The 25,735-nt window shown below is 40.9% G+C and overlaps 1 protein-coding gene and 1 long non-coding RNA gene across 2 annotated transcripts in view; one reads left to right on the forward strand and one right to left on the reverse strand.

Annotated features, from left to right (window-relative positions):
• Nucleotides 1-25,735, reverse strand: part of AFF3 (ALF transcription elongation factor 3) — a 582,468-nt gene that overhangs the window by 268,731 nt on the left and 288,002 nt on the right. The window lies entirely within an intron of this gene.
• On the forward strand, nt 19,359-21,952 carry LOC129622788 (uncharacterized). Its single transcript, XR_008700135.1, has 3 exons — nt 19,359-19,462; nt 19,781-19,860; nt 21,726-21,952. It is a non-coding gene; the product is annotated as an uncharacterized LOC129622788 (long non-coding RNA).

Consider the following 25,735-nt stretch of genomic DNA (forward strand, 5'->3'; position numbering starts at 1 on the left):
GAAGTGCCTCATTGGGTCATAATTAGCAAACTGCCTACAAACTCAACTCTTTAAATCAGAGACCAGCGAGTGCCAGGCTAAAGCACAGAGGGTGGAAAATGAGCAAAAACGACCTTCTCGGTATTCTCAGGAAGCTTCCTTCTCTGGATACCTGCAACCCCTTCATTTCACACTCAGGCCGTGCAAAGTGGTTTGTTTTGCTTTGTAAGAAAGCCTCATGGTTTGGCTCTTTGCTTAAGGACTTCGAGGAAGTATGCTTCCCTGGACCAGTTCCTGCCCACCTTTCTCCCCAGACAAGTCACATGTTTATATTTCAGAATCACATCACTTGACCAAACTCATTATCATTTCCATAGGACTGGGTACCCTGGAGAGCTCTGATCAGGGGCTGCTGGTCTGAAATATTTCTGATTCAAGACCATTTGTCTAGGTTTCAAATTTGGATGGAGATGGTTTTGGTAGAGCAGGAAAAAAAAAAATCCTGAATATTACTCAGAGGATTGGCTTTGCATTTGCTGGGTTCTGAATCTGCTCTGTGACCTGGGGCTAGACATCCTCTGCGTCTGTTCTGTAAGACTCTGTTATCTGTAAGATGCCTCCCAGACCTGGTATGATAGAAAACATACAAAACAACTCTTATAAAACAATTAGTTATCACTTGTGAAATGCTTTGTATAAAGCTTAATATTTTATTTCTTACTAAAACACTCAGAGTTTTAGTAAGAAATTGCTGGGACTTCCCTGGTGGTTCACTGGCTAAGACTCTGTGTTCCCTATACAGGGGGCCTGGTTTCGATCCCTGGTCAGGGAACTAGATGCCACATGCTGCAATGAAGATCAAAGATCCTGCGTGCTGCAACTAAGACCTGGCAAGCCAAATAAACAAATAAATAATAAACATGTTCAAAGAAATTGTTGATGAGGGGCTTTCCCAGTGGCTGAGATGGTAAAGAATCTGCGGGAGACCCAGGTTCCATCCCTGGGTCAGGAAGATCCCCTGGAGGAGGAAATGGCAACGCACTCCAGTATTCTTACCTGGAAAATCCCATGGACAGAGGAGCCTGGCGGGCTACAGTCCATAGGGCCACAAAGATTCAGACAGGACTGAGCGACTAACACTTCCACTTTCAAGCAATAAATATTGCTTTGTTTTCTAGAGACTCTAGAAACCCTGGAAAGTGTGTCCAGAATGACAATCTGGTTGCCCTCTCTTGGAACTTCATCAGGCCTCTCTGATACCAGCTGGAATTAACAAGCAGTGGGTGGCAGCTGCATTGTTCTTGCCTCTGGAATCAGGAAAGACTCATTTTGGAAATCCTGCAAATCAGCACCAAGAATGGGTCCTGGGGGAGAAGCCAGAGAGGAAACTGCCCAAGGACTCCGGCTGCCTCAATGGGAAAGTTGCAGCGCTGGGTCCTGCCCACACGTTTTACAGTCTTGTCAGGAAAAATAAACATCAGTGGCAGAAGCCCAAGCTCGGCAAATTAAAATACAGCTACAAGAGGATCTCCTTTGCATTTTAAAGCCAATTACAGAATCATTCAACTAATTTCAACAATGAAAGGAATGTAGAGCCCGTCAAAATTACACACACATGGACCCTGGTGATGATACCTAAAATTAGATTCTTGGGGGCAGCTCCTGCAAAAATAAATGCAAAGCGATTGCTCATCAGAAAATACATACTTTCCCATGCAAAACTCTCTCGCCTGTGATAAATTCCTCCAACAAAATGACTACTCAAGCATTTTCAACCTGCTTTGAAAAATACTGCAAGCTAATGTTTCTTGTCCAAAACTGTGTACACAGCATGGAAAAGAGAAGAAATGTGACAGCAACATCAGAGTCTTGAACTGTGTGAAAGCCAATACATAAAGGAAATGTCACCAGAGCTGGTTGAAATTGACTAAGAACCAGGTAAACATGGTAACCATGGTGTCCAACAGTTGCAAAACAAAACCTCTAAAAACCTATTAATAAACGTATTACCATCTTCTCTTCACCATCTAGACACAATGGGCCTAACGCTTTGGAATTTTTGAATAAAATACACTAAATAGAATCTTCTGTGAATGAACGAGACACCAAAGATCTGCTTCTCCCTGGTAAAGGAACTCTAAGAAATACTCATCTGAGGATAAAATGTTTCCTTTAGGGAGCACTGTTTGCTTTTAGAATTTTAATTATCAACCTCCACTAAGTCGCTGCCAAATTCTATAGTAGTTTTCAACCCCGAACAAGGTCTGCAGGCATTTTTTGGTTGTCACAACTGAGGGGGTGCTACTGGCCTGCAGGGGGCGCTGCTGAATACCCTATGATGCAATGGGCCCTGAGAACAAAGAGTCCTCTGGCCCCAAATGTCAACAGTGCCAGGGCTGATAAACAGACAACCCAGAGATTCCCTAGGTATTTACCCAAGATAAACGGAAACACAGGTCCATAAATCAAGAGCCACGAATGAATGGACACAAATGAACAGCCAGATGAACAGGTGCATAGGGTGAGGTCCAGAAGATCCTGAGGAGGGGTTTGGGGTGAGCCACCCTCCCAGCACATGGACAAGTTCTCGTTCACCCACCTGGAAGATCCCTGAACCCCATCCCTCTGGGGTTTTCTAGAGGCTTCATTTTGTAGGCACGATTGATTAAATCATTGGTCATTGGTGATTAATGCACCTTTTAACCTCAGGACCCTCCCTGGTGGCCAGGACGTAGGGCTGGACATTCCAAGCTTTTAATGACATGGTTGGCTCAGTGTTTAAGAATCTGCCTGCAATGCAGGAGACATGGGTTCGATCTCTGGGTCAGGAAGATCCCCTGGAAAAGGAAATGGAACCCACTCCAGTATTCTTGCCTGGAGAATTCCATGGACAGAGGAGCCTGGTGGGTTACAGCCCATGGAGTTGCAAAAAGGTTGGAAACAACTGAGTGACTAAACAACAACATAATGCCAGTAACTTTCTGTCTACTTGTTCTATCAAATAACGAGAAAAAAGTTTTGCAATTTACAACTAAAATTGTGAATTTGTCAATTTCTCAAGGCAATTCTACCAGTTTTCACATCATACAAGCTAAGCTCTTTTATAAAATATATACATATTTGAGGTTATTATGCACCTTTGATAACTTATTATGCAAACTTTATCATTTTAAAACACTTCACTACATTCCTGGCAATATTATTTGTTCTGAATACTACTTTGACTGATATTAATATAGACCCTCAGTCTTTCCCTAGATTAATATTTGAGTATATTTTTCATCCTTTCACTCTGCCTATCTCTGTTTTTATATTGCACCAGTGGCCACGGGACTGGAAAAGGTCAGTTTTCATTCCAATCCCAAAGACAGGCAATGCCAAAGAATGCTCAAACTACCGCATAATTGCACTCATCTTACATGCTAGTAAAGTAATGCTCAAAATTCTCCAAGCCAGGCTTCAGCAATACGTGAACCGTGAACTTCCAGATGTTCAAGCTGGTTTTAGAAAAGGCAGAGGAATGAGAGATCAAATTGCCAATATTCGCTGGATCATGGAAAAAGCAAGAAAGTTCCTAAAAAACATCTATTTCTGCTTTATTGACTATGCCAAAGCCTTTGACTGTGTGGATCACAATAAATTGTGGAAAATTCTGAAAGAGATGGGAATACCAGAGCACTTGACCTGCCTCTTGCAGGTATATGCAGGTCAGGAAGCAACAGTTAGAACTGGACATGGAACAGCAGGCTGGTCAAGGCTGTATATTGTTACCCTGCTTATTTAACTTATATGCAGAGTACATCATGAGAAATGCTGGGCTGGAAGAAGCACAAGCTGGAATCAAGATTGCCAGGAGAAATATCAATAACCTCAGATATGCAGATGACACCACCCTTATGGCAGAAAGTGAAGAGGAACTAAAAAGCCTCTTGATGAACATGAAAGAGGAGAGTGAAAAAGTTGGCTTCAAGCTCAACATTCAGAAAACGAAGATCATGGCATCTGGTCCCAACACTTCATGGGAATTAGATGGGGAAACAGTGGCATACTTTATTTTTTGGGGCTCCAAAATCACTGCAGATGGTGACTGCAGCCACGAAATTAAAAGACGCTTATTCCTTGGAAAGAAAGTTATGACCAACCTAGATAGCATATTCAAAAGCAGAGACATTACTTTGCCAACAAAGGTCCATCTAGTCAAGGCTATGGTTTTTCCAGTAGTATGTATGGATGTGAGAGTTGGACTGTGAAGAAAGCTGAGCACCTAAGAATTGATGCTTTTGAACTGTGGTGTTGGAGAAGACTCTTGAGAGTCCCTTGGACTCAAGGAGATCCTACCAGTCCATTCTAAAGGAGATCAGTCCTGGCTGTTCTTTGGAAGGACAGATGCTAAAGCTGAAACTCCAATACTTTGGCCACATGATGCAAAGACTTGACTCATTGGAAAAGACTCTGATGCTGGGAGGAATTGGGGGCAGGAGGAGAAGGGGACAACAGAGGACGAGATGGCTGGATGGCATCACTGACTTGATGGACATGAGTTTGAGTGAACTCTGGGAGTTGGTGATGGACAGGGAGGCCTGGCGTGCTGCAATTCATGGGATCACAAAGAGTCGGACACGACTGAGCGACTGAACTGAACTGAACTGAATGTTACATGTACATTATCTTGGACTTTTAAGTTTATCTTGGTAGCTGCTTTCTATGTGCCCTGTCTGTTCTTGGTTTCTTTGCTTCTCTTGTCCTTCCTTCTTTTGTATTAATTGTGGCTTAGCTGGTAAAGAATCTGCCTGCAATGCGGGAGACCTGGGTTCAATCCCTGGGTTGGGAAGTTCCCCTGGAGAAGGGATAGGTTATCCACTCCAGTATTCTGGCCTGGAGAATTCCACGGACTGTATAGTCCATGGGGTAACAAAGAGTCGGACACGACTGAGCGACTTTCACTTTCACTTTGTATTAATGGAATCTTTCTTGTATTTTTCCCCCTCATTCACTTATTTGTGATATTTCTGTTTACTTTTAAATTGTTGCTTTTCAGTTTATGATGTGTATTTTTATTATGGCCTGTCGTAAAGTAATATATCACTCTATTTCCAATGTAAGAACTTTATAGTAGTACCCTTAGTAGTAGGAAATATGGTATATTTCCCTGTTCAGTCCTTTGTTAATTGTTGCCATTCATTCTACTTTTACATAAACACTTGAATAAATTTCTATCTTTGGTTTTAGATTACCAGTTATTGTTAACCTAGTATTAAATTAGGAAAAATATTTTATACTGAATAATATATTTAACATTCCTGGAGCTCTTCACTCTTTTGTGTAGCTTCGAGTTTCCCTCTGCTGCTATTTTTTCTTAAGCCGGAAGACATGTCTTTAACATTTTTTTAGTCCAATATGTTGGCAATGTCTCACCTTTTGTTTCTTTGAAAAATTCTACTTTCCTGCATTTTTGAAAGATATTTTCGTTGGATATTTATTTCTAGGTTGATTTATTTTTCTTTCAACCCACTTTGAAAATGTTATTCCATTGTGTTGTTGTTAGTATTATTTCTGACAGTAAGACTGTAGTTATGTTTTTATTATTTGTTCCCCTGTATATAGTGTTCCTTTGGAGAAGGCAACGGTAACCCACTCCAGTACTCTTGCCTGGGAAATCCCATGGACAGAGGAGCCTGGTGGGCTGCAGTCCATGGGGTCGCTAAGAGTCGGACACGACTGAGCGACTTCACTTTCACTTTTCACTTTCATGCATTGGAGAAGGAAATGGCAACCCACTCCAGTGTTCTTGCCTGGAGAATCCCAGGGACGGGGGAGCCTGGTGGGCTGCCCTCTATGGGGTTGCACAGAGTCGGACACCACTGAAGCGACTTAGCAGCAGCAGCATATAGTGTTCCTTATCCCTCTCTGTCTGTTTAAGACTTTTCTGTTACTCATTTTTAGCATTTTGATACGATCTACTTCGATTGTTATGTTCTTTGGATTCATCCTACTCAGGATTTGTTGAACTTTCTGCATCTGCAGGTTTATAGTTTACATCAAACATAGAAGACTGTAAGCCATTATTACTTTAAGGCATTTTTTCCTTCATCTTTCTCTCTTCTCTCCTTCTGGACTTGCCCGGTAAACCTACAATAGCCACCTAGATACTGTGACACAGGCCACTGCGTCTCTGCTCTTTTCTTTTGTAATCCTTATGGCTTATTTTGGATAGTTTCCATGTGATATATTCAGTTTCATTGATTTTTATTTTCTGAAGCATCAAATTAATGGTAAGTCTATTTGGTGAGTTTTAAAATCCAAATAGTATACTTTCAGCTCCAGAAGTTCCATGTTTATGTCATCGATGTGTTTCCTTATTGTGTTATATCACCAACTTTTTATATCATCATCAACTTTTATATCATTGATTTCTTTCTTTATTGTGTTAGTCTTTTCCTTTAAATCTTCAAGATCATTTACATTAGCTGTTGGAAAGCCTTTGTCTGATAATTCCACAGTATTTTCATTTCTAGGGATGTTTCTATTGACCAATTTTTCATTTTTAAAGGTCACATTTTGCTTCTTTTTATGTCTAAACAATTGGAATCAATACTTAACATCATAAATGTTACACTGATAACTGTTTTAACCTTTTTTTCTTCAAAGATTGGTGAGATTTGTTACTAGTGAATAAGGTGTATCCTTCCAAGGATTAATTTTTAAGTTTTTAGCATGTGTCCAAAGTAACCTTTACTCTGGGGATATTTTATCCTTATTACTAAGGTATGACTCTTCTGGTGTCTCCACTTAATGGTGGTCTTTTGATTTTTCTTTTAAAGAGATTTCTCCATTATGGTTTGTGAGAATTCAAATACACCTCTGCCTTATATGAGCTCTGGGAATTGTTCAGTTTATAGCTCCATGGAAATCTTTATTTGCATGGCCTGTGGAGTTTCACATTATGTATGCAAGGATTAGTATTCAGTCAAAGACTCAAGGGATTTCCTATGCAGATTTCTGAAACTCTTTCTTTTAATGCCTCTACTTTTGTATTCTGCCTTGCAAATTCCTGTTCCCTGGGCCTCTCCAAACGTTGTTCTCTCCTCTCAACTTGGCAAGACTTCTAGATTCTGCTTGAAGCTACCTCTCTGTACTGCAGTCTGGAGAGCACTTCTGAGTATAAATTTGAAGTGGTTTCAGTAGTCACCTAATTTATTTTTCCTTCTTATAGAATCACAAGTCTGTACTGACTGTGTTCCAATGTCTAAAAATAGTTACTTCATGTATTTTGTGCAGTGTTCTAGTTATTTATGGCAAAAGGGCAAATTTTACGCTGTTTATTACTTCATCAGTGGAACCAGAGTAATCATTCAAAAATACAAGCCTGATGATGGCACTCTCTGACTATATAATTCATTGTCTACATTGAGATATTTTGGTAGTGCTAAAATACTAACCCAAAGGGGCTTTTGTGATAAAAGGCATAAAGGCAGATGGTCACAGGAAAACTATAACCCTCTGCCATTGGCAAGCATCATGGCTTAGCTTCTGAGCTCTTATTACCTTTACCCAACCTCCTTTTCCAACAACATGTACTCCTTACGCTATACTAACTTGATAATGCTCTTTCTTTTGCTTTTGACACCTCTCTTCTCCTGTCCATCTAGTAAATTATTCTTCTGCCCTCCAGGTGGTTGAAACACTATCTTCCTCTATGTCTCCATAAGACTTTGTACTTTATTTGGCAGGTACCTCATGGCATTGCATTAATTTGTTTACATTTTTCCTCCTCTCATGAGCTAGACTTTTGAGGATGTACAAAATCAAGAAATATATCTTTGAAAAATTAATCTAGAAGCAATATTTGTGAAATATTGGATAAAGGAAAAGTGAAATGGGTAGGTTAGGAGATAGTTCAATATCTATGCTGCTAAGCTGCTAAGTCACTTCAGTCGTGTCCGACTCTGTGCGACCCCATAGGCGGTAGTCCACTAGGCTCCTCTGTCCCTGGGATTCTCCAGGTAAGAATACTGGAGTGGGTTGCCATTTCCTTCTCCAATGCATGAAGACTAAAGTTAAAGGGCTTCTGTTGTGGTTTAGTTGGTTAAGAATCTGCCAGCAATACGGAAGACCCAGAAGGGAAATCTACTCCAGTATTCTTGCCTGGAAAATTCCATGGACAGAGGAGCCTGGAGGGCTCATGGGTTCACAAAGAGTTGGACAAGACTGCAACTAACACATTCACTTTTTGAAATTAAAGAAGCTCAAAGGCCTCTTAGCACCAAATCATCGTATTAATCTTAGACTCCGAACAACAGTCAAAATCTGCTTAGAAAATCAGGATTTTAAAACCTGAAAATCTCAGTATAGAAGTTCTTCATAGTTTATGATCTAAGTAAACCTGCCAAAATTTGATGAGTTTCAATGTTGGGAAAATACCAGCAATTTCCCCACTGTGCTATACTTAACATTCTACTACAGTACCCACTGCAACTGACATATATAAACCATCATGCGCACAATCTCATTATTTGATGCAAAGTGAAAGTGAAAGTTGCTCAGTTGTGTCTGATTTTTTGCGACTCCATGGACTGTGGAATTCTCTAGGCCAGAATACTGGAGTGGGTAGCCAATCCCTTCTCCGGGGGACCTTCCCAACCCAGGGATCGAACCCAGGTCTTTGATCCCTGAGTTGGTACAAGGCTACAGTTAAATATGGTGTCATGAATTTTTTTTTCCTTTTATGAAAACTTTTTTTATTTCAAAAAGTTTCCCAACTGGGACAAACACATAAAACAAAGATTTTTAAGACTCCTGACATTAGACAACCAATAACACTGATTCTTAGGAGATGGAAAAGAAGTAAGGTAACGTTATACATTATGCCAGGTTCCTGTACTGAGAGTTTCCAGACTGTGGAATTGAGAGGATAATTAGAGTTATCACTGGTCCAGTTAGAGCCCAGTGACCATCCTGAGCTGAGACTCTGGGAAGACTAGTCGACTAGAGATTGTAGGACAGGGTGCCAGGGAGGAGACTGTTATATACAGAGAACCCTGAGACCTGAGGAAGGTCCCCTTGAGTACTCAGAGTCCTGAGTAACACAAGAGTGAGGAAACAACTTGAGGCTGGAGAAAAAGTCATCCAAAATGAGCAGAAAGAAAACACCAGGGGCTCACATAAAGCCAGAAACAGTCACTGTTCTCACTAGCTAGAGTGGAAAACCTCATCATGAATAGAGCATTGGATATCGCGTGCAAAGGAATCTTGTCTCAGCTCTGGGGAACAGTCAGCCATAGACTAAACGCTGCTCTGGTCGCATCTTTAAAGTTGCAAAACTAGACCCCAAATGATCAAGTTGTTTCCAAGTAACTTGACTGCACCCTAGAACAAAAGCTCAAGAAGATGCATAGAAATACAAACAAGCAGACTTCTCACTGTCTAATATCCAACTAAAGACTACTAGATCTACAAGGAAGCAAGACAGTGCAACCCACAATGGGGAGAACAGACACCAAAAGCAATGCAGAGCTGACAGGTATTAAAATTAGCAGCTAAAGATATGAAATAGTAGTATAATTGTAATCTATATGTCCCCAAAGTAGAGACACAGAATATATACAGAAGACCCAAATCAAACTACACAGAAATGAAACACAGACCAAAACAGTGGTTTAAAAAAAAAAAAAGTAAAAATAGTATCAATAAACTATAGGATCACTTCACAGATGTCTTAATGTACACGAAATTGGAGTCCCTAAAGAATAAAGGGATGAAAGGGATAGAAAATATGCTTAAAGAAATACAGAAAGAAAAAATTCAAATTTGATGAAAATTGTAAATTCACACATTCAGGAAACTCATGAACACAGGAATCACAAACAAAGCTATATGAGGACACAGTGTAATCAACTTGTTCAAAATCAGTGATCAAGAGAAAACATTAAAGCAGCCAGAGTAAAATGAAATGCGGATTTCTGTCGGATTACAGCAGATTTTTGTTGTTGTTGGAAACAATGCAAGTGAGAAGACAGTAGCACAACATCTTTAATATGTGGAAAGTAAATAGATAGCAACTCAGTAACACATAACCAGCAAAAATACCCGTGAAAAACGAAGGTAAAAGCAAGAGATTTTAGACATATTGAAACTGAAAGAATACATAATCTGCAGACTCGCACTTCAAGAAATGTTAAAGGAACTCCTAAAGGCAGAAGGAAAACAATAGTTGGAAATACGGACACACACAAAGGACTAAAGAGAACTGGAAATGGTTAACTTCAGAGGTCACGATAGAAAATACATTTTGTTATTTAAATGTGTTTAAAATATAATTGTTTCAACAAAAGTAATAATTCATGTGGAATCTATAAAATATACCAGCAAGCCACATAACAACAATAGCATAAAGGTGACTGGGAAGTGAATGCTTCGTATTGCAAAGTTCTTATACGGTATATGCTTGCTAAGTTGCTTCAGTTGTGTCTGACTCTTTACCATCCTATGGATCATAGCCCGCTGGGTTCTGTGTCCTTGGCATTCTCTAGGCAAGAATACTGGAGTGGGTTGCCATGTGCTCTTCCAGGGGATGTTCCCAACCCACGTCTCTTACATCTCCTGCATTGGCAGGCAGGTTCTTTACCACTAGCGCCATTTGGGAAGCCCCTATACAGTATATGAGTAGCTTCCCTTGTAGCTCAGTTGGTAAAAATCTGCCTGCAGTGCAGGAGACCTGGATTTGATCCCTGGGTCGGGAAGATCCCCTGGAGAAGGAAATGGCAACCCACTCCAGCATTCTTGCTTGGAAAATCCCATGGACAGAGGAGCCTGGTGGGCTGCAGTCCATGGGGTCACAAAGAGTCGGGCACGACTGAGCGTCTAACCTTAACCTTAATACAGTACATCTCTTGGAAGTAGACTGACAAGTTGAAGATACAAACCCTAAAGCAACCATTAAAATGACAGAGTTATAGTTAGTAAGACAACAAATAAGATAAAATGGAATAATGAAAGAATAAAGAAGGCAGAAAAAGAGGGAAGCAAAACAAACAAAAGTTTGAAGAGAAAATAGCAAGACAACAGATTCAATCCTATGCATATCTAAGCACATTAAGTGTAACATTCTCAAATCTCAACTGAGAGACAGAAATGGTGAGACTGCATAAAAAGGCATGACCTATTATAGGCTGTTTATAAGAAACACACTTTAGGGACGTCCCTTGTGGTCCAGTGGCTAAGACTCTGTGCTGCCCGTGCAGGGGGCCCACGTTCAATCCCTGGACAAGGAACTAGATCCCACATGCTGCAATTAAGACCCAGCACAACAAAATCAATAAAAAATACCACACTTTAAACATAAAAAACAAATAGATTAAAACAAAATGACAGAAATACCTATTACATGCTAACGTTAGTCAAAAGAGAGCTAGAGAGGTCATATTAACATCAAAGTATATCTCAGTGCACCTAGGGAAAAGGTGGTTACATCATAATGTTTAAGGAATTCAATCATCAATAGGACATTACAATCTAAATGAATCCATACCTAATAGCAAAGGTTCAAATGCATGAAGGAAAAATGGATACAATGGCAAGAAGAAATGGACAAACCTCTAATTATAACTATATTTCAATATCCCTCTGTTAGTAACTGATAGAATAGGAAGAAAATCAGTCAGGATGCAGAAAATCCAGTGGAATCTACAAAATCCTAGTAAAATCAACAAGTCAGTTTCACAGTGTTGCAAGATATAAGATCACTAAACAAAGATCAATTTTATACCTATATGCTAGCAACTAATAAACTGAAATTGAAATAAAATAACAAATGTCCCTTTACAATAGCAAAATACTAGGGACGATTCTGATAAAAGATACTCAAGTCCTGTGCACTAAAACTGCAAAACACTGCAGAGAGAAATTAAAACAGATTTAAATAAATGGAGATATATACTGTAATCATAGTTTGAAAGAATCAGTATTGTTAAGATGTCAGTTCTCTCCAAACTGATCTGCAGATTCAATACAATCCCGATAAACATCCCAGCAGGCAATTTTTTGGGGGGTACAAATTGACAAGCTGATTCTGATATTCACAAGGAAACGCAAAGGTGTTAAAATAACAAAACAGCTTTGAAAACAAAGAACAAAGTTGGAGAACTAACAGTATGTGATAGGAAATCTCATTATAAAGCTACAGTGAACAAGAGGGTGTGATATTGGTGTAAAGACAGAGATAGGAACAAAATACAGAATCCAGAAACAGACATATATGGACAACTGATTCTTAGTAAAAGTACAAGGATAGTACTTTCAACAACTGGTGCTGGAACAACTGGATATCCATGTGCAAAAACTGAACTACCCATTATTTTGAAGTATGTAAAACCTAAAATTGCAAAAATTTTCAAATAAAACATAGGAAAAAAATCCTCATGACCCTGCATTAGAGAAATGTTTTATAACTATGACATCTAAAACATGATACATAAAAAACTGATAAACTGAACTTCATCCAAATTAATTTTTTAAAATGTCATCTTTCAAAAGACATTGTTAAAGAGAAAGTAAAGATGGACCCTGTACTGACAGAAAATATCTGCAAAGTATATATACATATAAATACTTTTATGCATATAAAAACTCTCAAAAATCAATAATAAGAAAAAAATCAATGCAATAGAGAAGTGCAAAAGTTTTAAACACTTTGGCAGAGGAGATATTAAAAGATGCTTGCTCCTTGGAAGAAAAGCTATGACAAACCTAGGCAGCATATTAAAAAGCAGAGACATTTCTTTGCCAACAAAGCCCATATAGCAAAAGCTATGGTTTTTCCAGTAGTCATGTATGGATGTGAGAGTTGGACTATGAAGAAAGCTAAGCACCAAAGAATTGATGCTTTTGAGCTGTGGTGCTGGAGAAGACTCTTGAGAGTCCCTTGGACCACAAGGAGATCAACCAGTCAGTCCTAAAGGAAATCAGTCCTGAATATTCATTGGAAGGACTGAGTGCCTGAACAAAAGAAGAAGATATATAGATGAATAATAAGTAATAAGTGCCTGAGAAGATGCTCAACATAATTAGTCATTAAGGCAACATAAATTAAAACCATGAGATACCATTACAAACATTAGAATGTTTAGATTTAGAAACACTAAATCAGGGGGAGCTGAAACACTCACATACTGTGGTTGGGAATGAAAAATAGGGTAAGTGCTTTGGTGGACAGTTGGGGAGGTTTCCTAAGATGCCAAATATACTTCTACCAGTTGATCCAAACACTCTACTCCTGGATATTTACTCCAGAGGGGAAAAAAAAGCATAATTCTACTAAAAGACATTTTGTGTGTTATAAACATGTGCACAAATGTTTATAACAGATTCATTTGTAACAGCCAAGAAATAGAAACAACTCAAATGTCCTTTAAAAGTCAATGAATAAACAAATACAGTAAATCTGTACATTGGAATTCTGCTCAACAATAAAAAGAGAATGAATTATTGATACAAGCCAAAAGATAGATGAATCTCAAAACAATTATGTACAGTGAATGAAGCCAGATAAGAAAGAACACATACTGTATGATTTTATGCATATAAAACTATAAAAAGAATACAAACTCACAAGGAAATGATACTTAATACCGTATTCTAACACATATATACGGAATCTAGAAAAATGGTACTGAAGAATTTACTTACAGGGCAACAGTGGAGAAACAGACATAGAGAATAAACTTAACGGCCATGGGGAGAGGAGAGGAGAGGAGAGGATGAGATATATGGAAAGAGTAACATGGAAACAAACGAAAAAACTAATGAAAATACAAAAACCTGGCTTTCCTATTAAAAAAAAACTCACAAAAGCCTGGTAATACTGAATTGATATCTTCATCAGGTGTCTGTGACCTGGAGCTGAGTAGCACCCGACTTTTTAATAAAGATGGGTCAGGAGAGCCTTCCCTGGTTTGCACAGTTAAGTTACCCACCAGGTCCTGTAAGCATCTGCATAGTCAAAATCTCTGTCTGAAAGAGCTTGAAATCTGATCTAGGAATGGAAGTAGCAGCAATAAAATTAATATTAAATAAGAAACTCTTTTCAGACCCTGGGATATTTCCTTTTACCTAGTAAAGAGGTTTATGGTGTGTGTGTGCTAAGTCACGTCAGTCATGTCCAACTTCTGTGCAACCCTATGGACAGCAGCCTGCCAGGCTCCTCTGTCCATGGGATTTCCCAGGCAAGAATACTGGAGTGGGTTACCATGCCCTCCTCCAGGAGATCTTCCCGGCCCAGGAACTGAACCCATGTCTCTTATGTCTACCTGCATTGGCGGTGGGTTCCTTACCACTAGCACTCCCTAGAAATCCAAAGAGGTTTATACTACATTATTATTTCTTTTTAGTCAGGTTATCAGAAATTTTAGATGTAAATATAAGCAAAACAGTATACTTTCTAATTCACTAGAAATTGCATCTATGCCTTTAATTGTAATATTTCTATAAATTTTGTTTGGAGGAGGAAAAGAATAACACATGACTCATAAATGAAACACTTAGCTGATGGTATTTTGAACAAATAAATAGAACACAAACTCATCTATAATGACAGCTGATCAGTGGTGGCCTGGGGATAGGTGGGACATGCAGAGACAGGTAAGAGGAGTGAATGAAAAGCAGCCTGAGAAAAATCTGGGGAGTGATGGATATGCTCATTATCCTGATTGTGGTGATGCGTCTACATGAAAATTTAGGAAGTTGTCATTCTAAACACATGCAGATTATCATATGCCAATTACACCTCAGTAAAGAAATACAAAAATAATATTTCCTATTTCTCTCCAATTCTATGCAATTTAGACTTCACACATGCCATTCTTGCTATATGCTCCAAGCAGTATCTCTTTCATCAAAACAAGCCCAATAATTTTCGAGAAAATTTTCAGAAAATCTTCAAGTATGTTACCTTCAGTTATTTCTTGTCATTTTACAAGTTAACTTTCTCCTTTAACCTTTTTCTAAATGTGCTGAAAGGTATTTTCTCATGTTTTCATTAACCTGGTCTTCGGTGTCATAGACTCTGGTGATTGTGGATATTTCAGGTCAAGAAAATGAAGCCAGTGGCCTTGTTGATCGGATGCCTAAGTAAGGCAGCCACTGACCCAGCAGGACACTCCTGTGCTGCGCATATAGCCAGATCCTGCTGCTGCACGCAGAACCTTGGCTTTTTTTCTTCAGAACACTGCACGAAGGCGCTGCTCTGTTGAAAAGTCTTCACCAACTATGCCCCTGTCTTAACACCTCGTTGTAGGACCTCTCATCTTCCGCAACCCCGCTGTGCTCCAGTTCTTCGATTTATGCATTTCCCCTGATCATAAAAGCAGTGCTCTCTATATTATTTCAAGTCATTAATTAGCCAAGTTCCTTTATTTTCTGTAAGTCAATCCTTCTGCGGCTCTTCCCTTAACTACCTCCCCTCAGAACTATTTCCTTTGTTAAATACATGCTTATACAAGTTTCTGAATGTGTATTATGTATCAATTATATAATTACATAATTACAGTAATCGGATTTAACGGCATAATTAGAATGTGTAATTACATAATTAAAACATGTAATTACCAAGTTAAAAAAATAATATGGAAATTATTTTTTTAAATGAATAATGCATGTATGAGTAGGCAGCTCTCAAAGTTCACTACTTAAGCGTTCTAAAAATCATTTCAGCTGCAAACAAACCTAGAACCCAGGAAGCAGTTATTTCACTTGACGGGTTGAATATTTTCAAAAAATTTAATAGATTTTGATTTTATTAAAATAGTAAAAACCTTTAAGAGTTCATGCTTCGGATGCAGGACAAAGACAAAAAAAAAGGCAGTTCTCATGGTCTGAACATATTATTCACCTGTTCCCCTAGACAAACTAAAAGTTTCCTTAATGTAATTAACTGCAAATAGTAAGTAGTGATGACTGAGAACGAAAGTCGTGCCCCAGCTGGTATTCTGGTGAATCCATGAGACAGTATTTCTGATTCTACCCCAAAATTCCATGCTTGGTCTCAAAGGTACAATGCTAATTTTAAAAATAAATGTTGACTATACATGGGCTTCATAATAAAAAAAAAATCCACCTCTATTCATTTAATTTCAACTTGAACAAAAAGTTTTTAAATCTAGAAGTGTATTATATGAGTGGTATGATGATGATGGTTCAATTATGCTAGGTTGGAGATGCAGAGGGGGATCAGATGAGTTCTTCAGATTCACGCTATTCAGACAGACATATAGCCAATAAATAAAACACAGAGAGAATATGGGCAGTAATAGCTTTAAAAGACTTTTTAAAAATCTAATAAGTCATAATTTGGTGCCTAAGGAAGTAATCTTCATCATCTAAACCAGCAATCAATTGCTGATTTTTCTGATCCAAATCAACACAGCAGTTGATTACTTTCTTCACAGGAAAAATCCCTAAGTCCTCTTCAGGCCCATAACACTTTGTACATGCTTAATAATACAGCACTTAATCCCATTATCTCATAATTATGTTTACGTCTGCCACTTTTTAAGAATGTGAGTTCTAGGACAGCAATCACTCAGCGCAGGAAAGATTTCTCACACATGTTGAATGCCTGCAGGAGTCTTCTACACACAGATACATACACAGGCACACACACCAGGAAGGAATATTTGCCTGTCCTTTTCATGGGGACATAGAATGAATCTGTCTCTTGACAACACAAGTCACCAGCACATCTTTCAAAACCCAACAGTTTCACTTGCAAATACTCCTAAAGATCAGTCTCAGATGAAAACTTGTTCTTGGACAGAAAAGGAAACACAAACATGAAATAAAAGAGTATGTTGCACAGAGAAGGCAAGAAAAAATTAGCAGAATGGCTACAGTAAACCACAGTCTAAAGCATGATATTTTGCATTACATGACGTAGCTGCTGCTGTTGCTACTGCTAAGTCACTTCAGTCGTGTCCGACTCTGTGTGACCCCATAGACGGCAGCCCACCAGGCTCCTCCATCCCTGGGATTCTCCAGGCAAGAACACTGGAGTGGGCTGCCATTTCCTTCTCCACATGACGTAGAGGACCATTATATTAATAAGTGTGTATCTGTTGGATCTGATCAGTCTGGTCTTCAGGGTTGCTCTGTTTCAGCAGACAGCTCTATCACTCCTCATCTTATGAATTCATCTGCAGCAGTTTAATGTTTCAGTTCATTAGTTAATTATTTGCATCAACATTTCTTGGGCTTCTATTTACTCTATGTGAAGCAGAGTGCTGGCTCAAAAGATGCAACAAAGTAACAGCCCCTGCCCTCATGGAGCTCATACTCCAGGAATAGGACAGACACAGAAGCAAAGGACAGTCCACATGCTCAATCTGTGCTCAGAGAGTGCGCCCAGACCCAGGGAGTGTGGAGAACAGCGCGCCATGACAAATTCCGCACACTGCACAAGGGCTCAAGCTCCTTGGACCCTGACCATTTCAGAGTTGTTGCAGATAATCTAGGTGAACTTCATACACCAGAGCAACTGGTTTAGAATGACTCCAACACCCCAGAACCTGGAGCTGGAAGATTCATTAGTCTCAGGAACCCCATTCCCTCTAAACATACCCATCCCCAACTCATCCACCCTCACTCCAAGGTAAAAACTGGCAAGCATTGTTCTCAGTCTGTTTTTGTTGGCAAACAAATTAGTAGATTGGGGTCCAACATGTGTGTGCATCCATGCATGCTAAGTTGCTTCCATCATGTCTAACTCTTTGCGACCCCATGAACTGTAGCCCCCCAGGCTCCTCTGTCAATAGGATTCTTCAGGCAAGAATACTGGAGTGGGTTGCCATTCCCTTCTCCAGGGGATCTTCCTGACTCAGGGATCGAACACACATCTCTTATGTCAGACAGACCCATTCCCCAAACATGTCATGAAATGCAGTGTCCTTTGTCCCACAAGTAGCTGTCTATCCATACCTACTGGAAGTCTCCTGAATCAAATGCCCTATTCAGCAGAAAATAGTTTGTAATGTAATACATGGATGCTGCTGCTTCAGTCATATTTGACTCTTTGAGACCCTGTGGAGCCACCAGGCTCCTCTGTCTATAGGATTCTCCAGGCTAGAATACTGGAGTGGGTTGCCATGCCCTCCTCCAGGGGATCTTCCTGACTCAGGGATCGAACCTGCATATCCTGCAACTCCTGTATTTCCGGTGGATTCTTTACTGCGAAGCCACCAGGGAAGCCCCTTGCAATGTAGTACATGGCCCTAAACTGAGGAATTAATGATTCTGCCTAGCAGCAAAGAAGAAACTTGCAAAAATTGTGGAAATGTGCAAGTTCACAGATATTCACATAAATACAGTTGAGGCTTATTGAGAAGGTTTGGCTTTTGTTTGCTTGCTTCTTTTGAGGAAATAGGTTCCTCCTTAGCTACTTGGGACCAAGTAGTAGTCACCCCAGAGCATCCTCCACAGAGGGACGTCAGCCACAGCCAACCAAGAGAGAAGTGCCCGGTGACTCTGAAGACAAATCCTGCTTTGAATTCCAGCCTCACCACCTACTAGCTGAGCGATTCTGGGTAGATCACCTAATCTCACTGAGCCTATTTTCGGCTTCTATTAAAGCAGGATGAGCTCAGTCTGACTCTTTGCAACCCCATGGACTGTAGCCCGTCAGGCTCCTCTGTCCATGGAATTCTCTAGGCAAGAATACTGGAGTGGGTCTCCATGACCTCCTGCAGGGGATCTTGCCCACCCAGGGACTGAATCCAGGTCTCCCGCATTGCAGGCAGATTCTTTATTGTCTGAGCCACCAGGGAAGCCTACAAGGAGGATGAAAGGAGACAGTATATGCAAAGCCCCAGCTCGGTGCACACATGCCCCCCTCCACACCTGACGGAGCAGTGGCCACAGTTAGGAGCTAGGGTCCCAGCTGGCTGCTAAGAGTTCAGCACCTCAGAGCCCACCTTTTCTTCTCCACTAGCCCTGCTGTCATTCTCCCTTTCTGCCCTGCCTTCACGCCCATCTCCAAGGTCAGATCTTGGAACCTCAGAGGTTTTCCACCTTCCAGAAGCTTCCTTCATATTCCAAAGAAAAAAAATTTAAAAACTCATCATGAAACACCAATGCTTCACGTTAATTTCATCATCTGTCTTCCCTTTAAAAACCCCACAGGAGACCATGTCTTGCCTGGTTCTCTCACCTTTTGTAGGTGAATGTCCGTGTTTTAATTCATTGCCTTTTCTATCTATTGAGTTCTCCTGCCCAGGCAGTGAACCTGTGAGCTTAAAATGGAAACAGAGAACCTCCTCCCTTTTCTGCAGCTGCCGCTTCACTAGCAGTCATTAAGTAGAGTCAGTGTTTTAACGCACTAACAGAAACACATGATTGTTTAACAGAGTATATTATGGAAAATGGCAGTGTTAATAGTCTCTGCGGAGTTCTAGCTGGGGAAAAGTACATTATAGCCTTGCCAAGGCAGGGGGCTGTTTTTGTACGTGAAAATAAGTTGCCGACATTGTATATCATTTTTATATCTTGTTGCTAGGCAACATCTAAGACTGTGGTTATTGCAAATGTGTCTGCTTTCTTGTTTAAAAAAAAAAATCCACTTCTTAATTCTGTTAAATTAGCCCCGTTATTGATTCTGTGGTCTTTCCTGAGTATATTGATTGAGGTTCATCCATTAGCTTGGGGTCGGGAGAGCGGGGGGAGGGGGGAGGGCAAGGCAGGCTTGCGTCTGTAACTAGAACACAGACATTAACACTAATCATTAGTTCTCTTGTTTGTCACTCTTTGTTTTCATACACAGACAGGTAGAGTTCTGGTACCCAGAGATGCAGTCTTCAAAGGATGAGAGGAAGATGGGGACAGAGTCTGCCAGTGAATGAAGTAAGTAAGTACACGTATTTTCTAGAGTAAGCTTCCTATCACCGTTGGTCCTGAGGCCCCAGAATATTTCTTTGTTTTCTTTCTCTTGAAGTATGGCTCTTGTTCCAGCCTCTGTTTACTTGTTCTTCTTTCCTGCTGATGTGCCACATTAGAGCCATATCCCCTGTCACTTAAGAGAGTGAGGGAGGCGGTGGAGAGGGTAAGGAAAGGTGACTGGACATTTCCCATGAAAGAGAATTCTCCTGGCCTCTCTCTCAGCCGCTCTTCCTGGACTCCTGCTAATGGGAGGTGTCTTCTCTTCACCCTGTTGGTGAGGGAGGGACTCTGACCCTACAGTGACGGGGATGCAGAGTGTGGTCCTCCCGAGGCTAGGCAGAGGTGATGGGCAGCAGCTTATTGGTCACATTTATCCTCAGCCTGGGGAGAGGCTCTCAGGGCGTGGAGTGAACCAGCAGGGGCTGTGGGAAGCAGGCAAGAGGATAGGGTGACTCTACCGGGGGGGCCTTGGCTTGTTCTACTAACTCCACAGGCTGGCAGGGAACTAGACTCCTCACTCAGGGATGAGCAGGAACAGCACCTGGTCCCTTGATAAGGAGGGCTGTTTGGATAGGAGACATTAGCCACGAGGATGGAATAGGTGGGGGCTTGTGGTTAGAATTGATGCTTTTGAACTGTGGTGTTGGAGAAGACTCTTGAGGGTCCCTTGGACTGCAAGGAGATCCAACCAGTCCATTCTGAAGGAGATCAGCCCTGGGATTTCTTTGGAAGGAATGATGCTAAAGCTGAAACTCCAGTACTTTGGCTACCTCATGCAAAGAGTTGACTCATTGGAAAGGACTCTGATGCTGGGAGGGATTGGGGGCAGGAGGAGAACGACAGAGGATGAGATGGCTGGATGGCATCACTGACTCGATGGATGTGAATCAGAGTGAACTCCGGGAGATGGTGATGGACAGGGAGGCCTGGTGTGCTGCAATTCATGGGGTCGCAAAGAGTCGGACATGACTGACTGAACTGAACTGTGGTTAGATCATGTGAAGCCCTCCTGGTTTCACCAGGTATCAAGGGAGCACATAGTATTGAATCTCAATCTTAGTTAGTCCATCATAGAAATAGAGCCCAGGATGAGAAAAAAGTTTGTTATCCCTGAAGCAAATCTGGAGTGGAATAAGTTGTTTACTGGGAAGGGCAGTGACTGTAGGTGAGGACCACTCCAAGGCAGCTATTGCTATGCAACCCTAGGCATTTCCCCTCATCTTACCTGGGCTTTCTCACCTCACCTGGTTTCTTGTCTAGGAAATAATTACACTTACGCTGTCAGACAGTCAAGACGTAGTTATGGAATACCCACAGGGCACAAAGCAATAAACTTATTGCTTATTTAAGCCAGAAAATAAAGCTAAAGCAAAGGACAGGATTTGTCCAAATACCTGGGCAAACCAGGCTCAAGTTAGGAGCATTAGACTCTTACTGCCTCCAGGCAATCATGGTCATATGTGGTCTTGGCTTTGGGGTATTTAAGAGCAGTATTTGAGAAAAATCTCGTCTCTTACTTTTGTCAAAATCTGTGCATGTGCTTGTGTTGGTTTTTATTATTTATTTTATTGCTGCTGTAAGAAATCAGTTCAAAATTAGTGGAATGCAAGTCATTCCACTCCAGATTTGCTCCAGGAATAACAGAACTTTTTGCTTATCCTGGGCTTTATATGGATAGATAGAGAGAGAGAGAGAGTATTGAGTCAAACTCAAGAGGATCATGAGTGAAAAATCATTGGCCTATTAGGGAAGCTCTGAAATTCATGAGTGCCTAAAGTTCATTTTATGCATAGTCACTGATTAGTGAGTGTGCATTTATTATCTTACAGGTCAGAAACTTGGAGGCCCAGAACTGGCTAGAATCAAGATCGTGGCAGAGTTGTGCTCTGTTTTGGATGCCCTAGATTCGGACACGACTGAGCGACTGAACTGAACTGAACTGAACTGAGTGGAGAATCTGTTCCCCACCCCTCCCAGTTTCTAGAGGCTGCCTGCATTTCTTGGCTCATGGCTCCTCCTTCCATCTTCAAAGCCAGTAAAGGCTTTTTCACACCCCCATCTCTCTGGTTCTCTCTTCAGCCTCTCTGTTCCACTTATAAGGGCACCTATAATTACGCTGCGCCTACCCAGATAGTCTAGGATCTTTCCCCACCCCAACATCAGCTGCCTAGCAACCTGATTTCTTTGTTCCCCTAACTCCCCTTTGCCACATAAAACATTCCCATATTCTGGGGATTAGGAATGTAATTCTAAGTACATTAGGCATGACTCTGTCCCCCACAGTGTCTGTATATGATTCATTATCTGTCTATCAAGAGCAATGATGAGGACTTACCTGGTGGTTAAGAATCTTCTTGCCAGTACAGGGACAAAGGTTTGATCCCTGGTCTGAGAAGATCCCACACACCACGGAGCAACTAAGCCCACGCACCGTGACTACTGAGCCCGTGTACCTAGAGCCCATGCTCTGCACCAGGAGAAGCCACTGCAATGAGAAGCTGGCACCATGCAACTGGAGAGTAGCCCCTGCTCACCGCAACTAGAGAAAGTCCACGTGCCACAGTGAAGACCCAGTGCAGGCAAAAATAACATACATACATATATACATTAAAAAAATTTTTTTTGTAAAGACTAATTAATGATGGGTTATGAAGGAGATCAGCCCTGGGATTTCTTTGGAAGGAATGATGCTAAAGCTGAAACTCCAGTACTTTGGCCACATCATGCGAAGAGCTGACTCATTGGAAAGGACTCTGATGCTGGGAGGGATTGGGGGCAGGAGGAGAAGGGAACGACAGAGGATGAGATGGCTGGATGGCATCACTGACTCGATGGACGTGAGTCTGAGTGAACTCCAGGAGTTGGTGATGGACAGGGAGGCCTGGCGTGCTGCGATTCATGGGGTCGCAAAGAGTCAGACACGACTGAGCGACTGAACTGAATTGAACTGATGAATTCTATGGGTACAGCCCAGCAACCTGTTGAAGACTGTTTATCACCTTGAGAACTTTATATTCTAAGGAACATAATGCATAAAATATTAATTACCATCAGAAAAAACCCTAGCATTTATAACATGATTTATAGTTACTAAAATACTTGGACATATATATTTCTTATTAAATCCTCATCACAACTTTGCAGGACATGTAAGGAAAGTATTATTATCTCTAATTTACAGGTGAGTAAACTGAGGCACGGAGGAATTTTTTTTTCTCTTAAAGTCACAAAAACAGCAGATTTAAACCTGTGTGTGCAAGTGTGCTGTGTCGTTTCAGTCATGTCCAGCTCTTTACAACTCCATGGACTATAGCCTGCCAGGCTCCTCTGTCCATGGGATTCTCCAGGCATGAATACTGCAGTGGGTTGCCATGCCCTCCTCTGGGGAATCTTCCTGACCCAGGGATCAAAACCATGTGGGTGCTTTACCACTAGCGCCACCTGAGAAGCCTTGATTCAAACCTAGATGGGCAGAATTCCAGTCCAGCAAAACCTACTCATACTGCAAAACCCTGACAGGATACATCATGTCAACATCTACTGCCCGGAGAAGCGGGAAGAGATCCTGTTTCTATGGTGTGAAAGGAAGCCCAGCGGTGGGGCTGTTCAGAAACTTTGTAAGGAACACACAGTACGTCTACACCTCTTGCAGAGCCGACATTCTCCCTGCATCACTGCAGAACTTATCCCTGGTCCTCACTGTAGACAGCGATGTAATGATGGAGTGAGAGGACAGGAAGGGCTACGTAGACAGCCAGCATCACCACGGGGCTGAGGGGCAGCAGAGCAACATGTGCACTTCACACCCAGAGCTGAAAGGGCTGCTTGCTTTAATGTTCTGTGTGTTAATAAAAGAAGCAGCTGTGAATGGCTGCAGCCTGCCATGCCTGCTGGCAACTAGGTACCTGAACACATACAACCAGGGAGGGGGAGGAGTTTTGTTAATATCTGGTATTTCTGCTTGCCACTCTAGGTTCTTTTATTCTTCAAAAAGGAATGTTGTGTTTTGTTTTTTTTTTTCATGGAGAATCCAAGGTCGGAAACCTGTTTGCTCTAATGATCTCACAGATGGGTTCTGATGTCTTAACTTAAAAAATAAAGGGACTGATTCTCATGCTCTGCCAAAGAGATGGACATCTGTGAAATGTGGCCACTCCATAGACCATCTATAGTGACTGCTTTTTGGTCACCATCGCCCACTCTCCCCATCTGGAGGCTACCCACAGAGGCCATGAGAAATGAAATCTTTTCCAGGGATCTTTGAAGAAAGCCCCGCAGGTGAAAAATTAGCAGAAGCTGAAAAGTCATGCTCGCCTGCCGGTGGAGCCCAGCAAAGTCTCGGGGAGCACACGGGGTGTCCCGTTGTGGCATCCTCTGGAGGTAAGACCTGCCAGGTCCCAGAATGCTCACTGGCCACCACCTTAAGACGTGACTCTGATGGTTAAACTGGTAGAGGATAAGAAAAATGAGAATCACTGGTAAAGGAAAACACACAAATTCGAAGGCATAAAGGAAGCCCAGAGTGACTTCCTTTCTTAATTGCCTAATACAATCCCCCCTAGATGCATAAATTACAGTTCCTATTAACAGCTCTATGAATAATAATCAGTTTACTTTCTGACTTGTACCTAAATATACTTTTCTATATGATTTCATCTTTTATTCAGCTGTTTAAAAGCAGAACATCTAATTACAGTTCCTATTAGTCAACATCATTTTTTCCCCCCTCTTTGCCATGGAGCATGTGTGATGACTGATTTTCTAAAAACAGAATTCCTTAGCATATGGAACAAATCGTGTTATTATTAATGCATCCCCAAATGACTCTGCATTTCAATTCCCTTAATTATTTAGTCACTGCTGATTATGTCTTTTTACAATTCATTATCGCATTTTTCGCAACATGAACATTTTATTCATTAAGTGTCAAAATGATCGGTTTGACCTCATAAAAAAGACACAGTTTTAAAAGTCTGTGCTTCTTTTCTTTAATGTTTTCACGCTATGTGATAACGTGGTGCTAAACAGAAAGTTTTTCAAGGACACTGTAACATACACCTGATCTGTTTGCAGTGACGGCCGTTGTTGGCTGACCTTGGGCAAGTGAGGAGTGGGCTGCGGAACTGCCCCTAGCACATCTCTAAAGATCAATCCAGAGTAAACGAGGAGTTTGGGACTAACATGTGCACACAATTATCTATAAAACAGATAACCCACAAGAACCTACTGCACGGGGAACTCTATTCAATGTTTTGTACAACTTACTTGGGAAAAGAGTCTGAAAGAGAATAGATGTATATGGATAACTGAATCACTTTGCTGATACACCTGAAACTCATATAACATTGTAAATCATCTACACGCCAATATAAAATAAAATTAAAAGAAGAACCCTAATTCAATCACACTGGGATGTGCTCATTTTAAACAAACATACTATCTGTGGAAGAAGATTGTTGTACGCGTTTTAGTCACAAAGCTAAAACCAGCTTTTAAAAATAGCTCTTCAAGTAGTACTGGGAAACTCCGGGTAAGAAACATTTACTAAAATAAGAACTGACTCTTGATAAGAATTAATTGTGCCCTCTGGTTGATCCTCCAGAAGTTATAGAACCAGATTCTGACCTGGACTCTTTAATAAGGCCTGGGCCCTAGGACCCTCATGCAGATGTTGGCTCATGATTTCGGGGAGGTCTGTGTACCTCGTCTGAGGCCAAATTCATTGTAAAAATTTTTTTAAAAAGCAAAGGGAAAATTGGAAAGGATTCAGAAGGCTGAGAATGTGAAGGAATTAAAGGAAAACAGACATGCTTATTTTTACCTGGCTAAAGGCTATCTC

This window comes from Bubalus kerabau, chromosome 11 (assembly GCF_029407905.1).
Source record: "Bubalus kerabau isolate K-KA32 ecotype Philippines breed swamp buffalo chromosome 11, PCC_UOA_SB_1v2, whole genome shotgun sequence".
In the NCBI taxonomy this organism is placed as follows: Eukaryota; Metazoa; Chordata; class Mammalia; order Artiodactyla; family Bovidae; genus Bubalus; species Bubalus kerabau.